The 8877-nt window shown below is 55.5% G+C and overlaps 1 protein-coding gene across 6 annotated transcripts in view; it reads right to left on the bottom strand.

Annotated features, from left to right (window-relative positions):
- BANP (BTG3 associated nuclear protein) overlaps positions 1 to 8877 on the bottom strand; it is a 95403-nt gene that overhangs the window by 81459 nt on the left and 5067 nt on the right. The window contains exon 1 of one of the 6 annotated variants that reach the window (XM_023507509.1): positions 5974 to 6153. The exons of 1 other annotated variant lie outside the window; for it this stretch is intronic. The gene's annotated coding sequence lies outside the window, so the exon portion shown is untranslated. Of the gene's footprint in view, positions 1 to 5973; positions 6154 to 8877 lie in introns of those variants that run through there. 4 more of the 6 variants (XM_012812035.2, XM_023507511.1, XM_003800796.3 and 1 more) reach the window with 4 other exon arrangements.

The raw sequence follows: 8877 nt of genomic DNA, 5'->3' as shown, positions 1-8877 counted from the left end.
GACCCCGCTGCTGCCCACTGTCTGTGGCCAATGCTGAGCCGGCACATGGGACCCCGCTGCTGCCCACTGTCTGTGGCCAATGCTGAGCCGGCACACGGGACCCCACTGCTGCCCACTGTCGGCGGCCGATGCTGAGCCAGCACACAGGACCCTGCTGCTGCCCACTGTCTGTGGCTGACACTGAGCAAGCACACAGGACCCCGCTGCTGCCCACTGTCTGTGGCTGACACTGAGCAAGCACACAGGACCCCGCTGCTGCCCACTGTCTGTGGCTGACACTGAGTCTGCACACAGTACCCCGCTGCTGCCCACTGTCTGTGGCCAATGCTGAGCCGGCACACAGGACCCCGCTGCTGCCCACTGTCGGCAGCTGATGCTGAGCCGGCACACAGGACCCCGCTGCTGCCCACTGTCGGCAGCCGATGCTGAGTCTGCACACAGGACCCCGCTGCTGCCCACTGTCAGCGGCCGATGCTTAGCCAGCACACAGGTTCAATTTTGCCACATGTGGAGTGTGAGCGACTCAATGTCCTGGGGATGCATTCCAGAAATCACAACCCACATGGTGGTGGCCTGGCAGGTGGCACTCTGCTCCCAAGGTCCGTCCCTGGCTCCCACCATTCAAAAAGCTCCAGGAGGGAAGCAGGGCCATCCCCACCAGGCCACCCAGTGCTCATGGGACTTGGAGGACAGTGACAGCAGGGATGGGGCCTCTCCCTCCCTGCATTACTTGGTGAGGCTGTGGGTTTCTCTCACACTTGAGGAAAATTTATTTCATACCATCAGCAAGGAAATGCCAACAGCACACACACCATGTTTTCACTTCTAGTTTTATCCAAACCCATTTCTAATTGCAGAAAAGCTAAGCTTGGGTTCAAGATACCTGAGGACTTTCCATCTTGAGGAAAAAGCAAAAAGCATCTCTACAGGCCTCAACAGCATTCTCTGATACACAGAACCTCAGTCATCATCACCAGGAGGGAGATGAGCACAGAGCTGTCAGGGGGCCTGTTTGCGCCAAGAACCTTCCTGCGTTTCCTGACCAGGCTCCCCAGCCCCTCCCAAGAGCTCGCAAATCTTCATTCTCGAAGCTTCTGAAATGTGCTGCTGAGCAACTGAGGGGAGCCAGGCCAGACAGCTCCCACTCACCCCTCCACCATCTGTGTTTTCAGGGATGTGATTACTGATTATTCTCATCTCTTCACCTTCTCTGGCCTCTTCTGCCTCATTTCACTCCTGCATAGCTCATGTGCTGTGCTCAACAGACCTGCAGGTCCCCTGCATGGGCAGTCCACCATCAAGCCCCCTTCCCAGCACGATGCTTCTCACATGGAGGCAACTCTCGGTATCCATCTGCCTGACAGTGGATAGTCCTACACACAGCTCATCAGACGGGACAGTCCTGCAGTGCAGCTCCAGGAGACTTCAGTGTTCAGGTATCCTATCCGCTGTGGCTTAGGAAGTTCATATTTCCGTCCTAAGTCAAGACATCACCTGCATCCAGCAATGGGGGCCCCAGGCATTGATCCCAAGCCCCACCAAGTGACCTATTTCTGGGCACTGCCATGAGGTGTCACACGGACAGCACTTCAGGGTCACCAGGGTGCTTCTCCACTCCCTGAGACAGAGCTAGCCTCTGTATGAAACAGAGTGGGAAACCAAGGCTTAGCGGGCTTCAGGGCAGAAGTCTGCCCACCTGGAAGACTGCACACTGCTCCCTTATCCTCGTGAGGTGGGCTGAGGGAGCAAATTCCAACTGTGTGACCCACCCACACCTGTCCCAAATTCCCTAAAGGCCCTCCCCTCCCTTGGCATTGCAGGTCCCACAGTGGCAGAAATGTCTCAGCAGGTTCAGAGCAGTCCTATGAACCATTTGTACCAGTGAGGAGAAAACGATAAAGATCTTTATTTACAGCAGGCATAGGAGGACGTTTTAGAGTTATCTGAGACATTCCCATTGAGACCCTCAATATTTCCCACCTCCCCAGCCTTTTTTTCTTAAATGAGCAACCTTTCCCGAGATTGATGCAGCTCAAGTGGCCTGTACGTTGCATGGACTCTCCAAGGCTGGCCTTTCGTTCTCACACAGTTCCTCTAACTGCATGACTCAAGTTCTCAGGATCTGTACCACATGGACAAAGATGATGAGAGAACTGACGGCTACCAAGTTTCCCTGAAAATAAGACACTGTCTTATATTTATTTTTTTCTCAGGAAGACACACTAGGGCTTATTTTCAGGGGATGTTTTCCTCTCCGCACCAAAATGCATGGCATAGCTATGAGGTCTTATTATCAGGGTAGGGCTTATATTTAACAAATGCATAGAAATCCTGCTAGGGATTATTTGGGGGGTATGTCTTATTTTCAGGGAAACACAGTAATAAGCTACACCAGGTGGTTATCGCAGGATCCCTAATGCACACCTGCCTGTGAGATGAGGAATCGTGGCCCGGCTTCTCTTGCACACGATTCCCTGAACTCCACACACGCGGCCCATGCACAGGGCATTAGGGCACGTGCACCCTCCTTGCTGCACGCAGAGACTGAGTCTCCCTGGCTGGCCAGTCAGGCACACTCAGGAACACTGGTCAGGACCTGGGTGAATGTCTCTGTTTGGTTCCCATATTTTCTCAAGATTCCACTGCGCTTCTGGACACACCACCAGAGAAGTGATGTAGCCTCAACATATCCCACAGGGGACCTGTGATGAATATCTTATTACTGGTGACATGACTTTGCTTGCTTCAGGTAGTGCCTGCTGGGTTTTTCCCTGTGTGATTTATAAAGATCTGAGAGAAGACACTCTTGGACTATATTACTACTGCAAGACTTAAGAGACACAGCAGCAAGCCGAGATGCCAAGCTGGGAACAGCAAGAGGACATTAGCGGGGAAAATGGAAGTTCAAATAAGAAATTGAGTTAACAGTGCTTTGCTAGTGTTTGACTTTCTGGTTTTTACAGGGATCTTTGGTGGTAAGGTGTCAGCACTGCAGGCATGCCTACCCTCTGGCATGGTGGACTGCCACCCCTGGCACACCCACCCAGGGAGAAGCCAACTCAAGTCCACAGCCAGGGTCTCTGCCGCCACATGTGCCTGACGGGCCCTGCCCAGCTGAGCCTGGCACCTTGCCAAGGCTACAGAGCCAGAACAACCTGCCAGCACTCAACTCAGAGGCAGCCATGGCAACAGTGACTTGGCACTCATCACCAAGGCCATAAGGAAGCAAAAGAGTGACAGGGACAACAGGCTCTGGGAATTCCCACTCAGGTGAGTGGCCACACAGGTGATCTCCCCTTACCCCATTAAAATTTTTAATAGAGTACAGTAAGCCCCCAAGAAAGATAATAGAGGCAGGCAAAGAACTTCACCAATTTCTGACAGATGGAAAAGATCCAATCAGGGTAAAGGTGGGGAAGCCTGAAGCACCCGGAAGCCGGGCTCTCTCCCAGTACGGGGGCCCAAACTCCCATCTCTGCACAGAAGAGCTGGCTCTGCCACAGCCCCTGCAGAAAGACAAGAGTAACCCAAGTAACAGGGTCTCCCTCAAAGAAACTGAGCAGCCCTGAGAAAAATCTCTGTGATTTGGCATTGCAGGTCCCACAGTGGCAAGTTCCCGATCCCTTGAGGGGACTCTGCAGTGCTCGAAACCAGCTCCACAGACTCAGGCTCTCAGCCAGCTCCTGCCTTAGACCGCAGAAACTATCAATATTTGAGGAGCACTGGTCAGACCAAGCCAAGAAGCCAAGGTCTAAGAAACAGTGGCACACCATAGGAAACACATCAGCACAAAGGGAACTGAGAAGAATCCCTATTAGTCTCCTCCGAGCGGAGAAAACAACGTGTTCAGAAACAATAAGCTGCTACGGAAAAGCAGCAATCCAAATGTGCTCCTGGAAATTAAAAATTTAAGTATGGAAACAAAAAACTCAACATAGGGTCAGAAGACACACTGAAGCCCTCTCCCAGAAATGAGAATGATGCTGTTGCAGGAGGAGAATAAAGCTGAGACCCTAGGGTCAGTCCGGCTGCCCAGGACCAACAGCAACTGCTGAAGGGGGTACACACCTGCAGGCCAGGAGTCCCCGGGCTGTGAGAGGGCACAGGCCACATGCCACAGCACACTGTAAAACGTCACAGCCTCAGAGGACCACCCAGAAAACTTCCAGGAAGGGCAAAGGTTACCCAAAAGGAGAGTGCTTGGCAGAGGTTCTCATCAAATGAAGAAACTCAAAATTAAAACGCGGGGTTGCCATCAAACCCAGGCGGACAGGAAAGGCAAGCCCTAGGACACCTGTGCAGGCTACCGCATCATCAGCCCAGGTCAGAAGGCAGGAGGGAAGGTGGAGGGAGGTGGGAGGGACGTGACACCACTCTGAGAACGCAGAACAGAGTCAAGTAGCACGAAGTGCAAAGGCAAAAAGGCCACCCAGCCCAGACACACACAACTCAGCAGCTGAGAACAGAAGAGACCAGACAGGCCTGGGCAGAACCCTGTCGTAACAGAGGCCAAGAGAGCCTGAGTGACAGTGGGGCTACTTATTAGAGCTGTGGACTGGAAGAGCCACCTCGGAGGAGGGGACTGAGGGGCGGGGCAGGGGACCGCTGCTTTCCATGGTCTTTCATTGATACTTGCTATTTTGATTAAAATATTAAAAACCTGTATCTTAAGCGTGGGGTTCAGACAGACTGAATCAAACCCTGGCTGTGTGTCCGTGGGCCTTGTCACCTCATCTACAGGACACCGACCGTCCCCCCTCACCAACCACTGCCAGGAGGATTCGCCAGCACCGGACACGCGCTATCCATGACAGCTCTTTTCAAAAAATTAAAGCCACTGGTTATAGAATCCAACATCTCAAGAACGTATTATTTTAATTGCAAGGCAAGGGTCAGCGAACTTTAGGGCAGTTCTGACGTCGTCCCTCACTACTGGATTTCTGCACCGACGACCTATTACTAGCTAAGTGTTCTCTGGAGCTTACTCAGACCACTGACCCCTCGAAGGTACTGTCCTGTTCCCCGGAATCGCAGCTGCGCCCTTCCCCAGGAAGCCTGCTCCATGCGCGGTCCCTCCAGCGGAGTAAGCTGTCCTCTCTTGACAGGCGCCGCCGGCCCTGCCTGGCAGGGACTGTAAGCGGCTATCCTGAAAGCCCATTCGCGCCACCTGTTCCCTGTCCCTCCAGAACGTTTACTTCCCTAGCACCCAAGCCACCCTCAGCTCCGCGGTGGAACTCCGGCCCCTACGCAGCAGCGTCTGCGCTACGCTCGCACCGCAGGCACTGGCGTCCTCTACTCTGCGCATCCTGGGGAAACAACAGCCACAGGTCCGAGGACCGTCACAGCAATGGCAGAAGCGTCCAGCGTGCAGGACAGAGGCCGGCTCGCCAGGGCCCGCGGGGAACCAGTCCGGCCCGCGCCCTCCTTCGCGGTGCGGAGCAGCCAGCGAACACCGAGGCCGCGGCTGCATGCTCCGGCCACCGAGCTGCGTCGCTGCCACTAACTCAGGAGGCGCAAAAGGACGCCCATCGAGTCCACAGTCCCAGCGGCGACTCAACGGCACGCGGCGGGGTGGGGGGTCCCCCAGCCGTCCCCGGGGCAGCGCCGCCCCGACGGCCGGCCGAGGCGCACGCGGCCCGGACGCCCCCAGCCCCGACGCGGAGGCCGGCCGGGCCCACCGACGCCGCACTGGGGCCGGTGGCGGGGCCGACTCGCGCGCGCAGAGGCGGAGCCCAGGGACGAGGCGCTGCGGAGCGGCCCGCGCGCGGTCCCCGGGGGCCCGGGCCCGAGCCCGGCACCGGGGCTCAGCGGCGACGGGGCTCTGCGGGCCGGGCCGGGCGGTGGACAGGGGCGGGGACAGCGGCCGGGCGAGCGGAGGCCGCAGGGAGGAGGGGAGATCTCGCTCTCGCTCTCGCTCTCGCCCCGCGGGAAGGGGGAGGTGGAGACGCGACCGACTGCGGGAGCTGCAATTACCGTGTGGGCTGCGGAATTCTCGTGGTGTTTGTCGGGGAGATGCGATAATGGCGTCCGTCCTCGCGAGAGAAGCCGCCGCTCTGCGCAGGCGCTGCGAGCACCTCCCCTCGGCGCGCTACCCCCGTCCTCCACGCATGCTCACTGAGGGCGGGGCGCAGGGCGCGGAATGCAGGGCGGGGCCTGCGGGCGCCGAGGCCGGCTGCTCGCGCTCCCGCCCTCTCGGACTCTCGGCGAGCATGCGCGGGCGCTCTGCTCCGAGCTGGAGTGCTGTCTGCCCTAGGCTCATGCGTCCCCATAGACGCCCAGGCTCCTTGCCAGCCCAGGAGCAATCGCTCCCGAGGACCGATTGAGGAAACCTGCATCGTCTTTGAGATGGAATGGCGAGGAATTCGTTCACCTCGCGACTACAAGTCCCAGAACGCCCTGCGCAGATTGTGTGCGGAGCACTGTGGGATTTGCAGTCCCGTCGTCTCTACCGTGCCTGCCGGGACTTGTAGTCTCTCTAAACTCGGGTCGCCCGTCTCGTCCCCGCTCCAGGGGATGCTGGGACTTGTAGTCATAGTGACTTAGGTAGGCTGTGTTCGCGCTGCCGGTCGTACCTGCTACCGCTGCTGGACCGGCTCTGCGGTTCCGGAAACTTCTAGAGTTTCCTTGAAGAAATCGGTAATGCTGCTGGTCCGCCGGGGCCGTGCGGAGCCCCGACTGCGCCCGCGCAGTGCTGGCGTATGTGCCTTGAACTGTATAGGAGGTGGGCAACAGGTGTGTCCCCTGTGAAACTCCTGGTACATTACGGTGGCGTGGACAGCTGGTAACATGCATGTGCATGTGCTGTGTTCCGTGTGGGCGTGGGCAGGAAGGAAGCCCCGCCGTGGGCAGTCCCGACGACCGGGCTGCGTGGCTGGGCTGTGGACAGTCCACTGCAGGCCGCGCCAAACAGGCATCGGTGGAGACTGAAGTCTGCCCTCCTCAAAGGTGGGGACAATGTCCAAGGCGTCTGGAACCGCCACGCGGGGTTCGAAGCCCAGAAGAGCGTGGCCAGAGTGTCCCGTCCACTCCCTCCGAGAGAAAGGGCCAGACGTCAATACAAAAATCCCCCCAGTGCTACGGGTAGGAACCGTTGTGGGAGCAGTGCCTGCCGTGCCCACCCGGCCCCAGAAACTGACCGAGCCCCCAAACTTACTGGCATGGATGCCTGAATGTGTGAGCAGAAAAGGAACATTCAGGGCGACAGTTTTCCCATTGTTTCCAAACCTCACAAAGCTTCAACTACACCTTGCCCCTCATCCCCGAGCCCTGCAGTTCCTGCTCCAAGATGGCCTGAAGGAACAAACAATCGAATGAGTGGATGAAACCATCATGAGGCAAACACAGTCAGGCCTCACAGAGTTTACTTTTCATCTCCACTGAACTATTGCAGGGGATCCACTTTCTACAATGTTGATGCAACTGTCAACTGTCCTGGCTATTAAGTTTGCCCACCGTGTTTGTAATATTCGGACTGTGTTACACTTACAATCATTGTAGCCCTCGAACTGTAGTCTCTTTGAAACACTTGAGCATAAAGACAAAGGTCTCTTTGAGATACTTTACTTGAGCATAAAGAAAGTGAACACTGGTTTGCAAAACCATAGCAAAGATCTCAGGACATATCCTTGGTGCCTAATGGAAAGATCTGGAAACTAGGGAGGTCTAATGGAGTATTCCCCCAAGGCTTGGGAACTTTCCTCGGACAAAACAAAGTAAATGAGCTTCATTGCAGTTTGGACTCATTAGTTTTTCCAGGAAAAATGACCTGCTGTACCAGGCCCAAGGACCATTTTGGAAGTCATGGGTCTTCCAAGTTCCCCAATGAGTTTGAGTTCCATATACTTTCCGATGGGCATACAACTTGAAATAGCAATGTGTAAATTTCTAGTCAAAAAGGACTATTTCTGAAAAAAAAGGTGTGAGAGTTACAGAGGATTCCGTTTGTGATTATGGATAACTTGTGTGCAGTTACTTTGAAATATTCTCGAAATAAGCACAAGAAAACAAAACACAGAAGTACTGTTGGGGGCCTCCCTTTCAACAGGTGCATGCCGATGGGATTTCAGAGATAATCATGATATTCTGTCTGGAGAATAGAAAATAAATTGGGGAGGAAATGAATTGTCGTATGAGGATTTGGGCAAGCAGCTGACAAGGCTGTGGCAGGGTTCTGGTAAGAGAGATGGGGGCTTGGAGCAGGGAGAACACGGTATGAACAGGGGTATAGATATTTGGGTAGATTGGAGAGATCCCAGGGGGTGAAACCTACAGGACTTAGCCACTTCATGGGACCCAAAGAGGACAAATAGAGAGAAAGGCTGAAGCCGGGACACTCTTCCTCTCCTGTGCATGTACGGCAGCTCCTCACTCCCCAGCTCTGGGACTATAGGGCTGAGTCACACCATCTGTTTCCCGAGTTCTGGGGCTCAGGCCTGGGCTGGGCTGAGCTGCACCTACAGCAGGCAGATGGCCTGTTGTGGGGCTTGTCAGCCTCCATGATCATGTGGACCAATTCCCCTGTGTATTTCCTCCCATATGTCTATAGCTGTGTGTATCTCTCTATTTGTGCTGTTGGTCTGTCTCCGGAGAGCCCAGACAGATATGCTGGGCTGGGAAGACTTTCTAACTAAAGCAAAGCCTTACCGTGGAGACCCCAGACCCACGGCCCCTGTATCCATGTGGTCTGCCTGAAAGGAACAAGCTGAAAATGGCAGGGTGGCCAACCATGTGCCCCAAGAGCCCATAGATGGTCAGCTGACCAGAGAGATGTTGGAAGAGACCTGTGGCTCACACAGGGCCTAGGAGAGCATGAGGTGGGGGGTTACACAGTCCACGTGGCTCACACAGGGCCTAGGAGAGCATGAGGTGGGGGGTTAC

Source organism: Otolemur garnettii, unplaced genomic scaffold (assembly GCF_000181295.1).
Source record: "Otolemur garnettii isolate 467f Iridium unplaced genomic scaffold, OtoGar3 scaffold00185, whole genome shotgun sequence".
Lineage (NCBI taxonomy): Eukaryota > Metazoa > Chordata > Mammalia > Primates > Galagidae > Otolemur > Otolemur garnettii.
The sequence above is the reverse complement of the archived record's forward strand: the minus strand, read 5'-3'. Positions and strand labels throughout refer to the sequence as shown.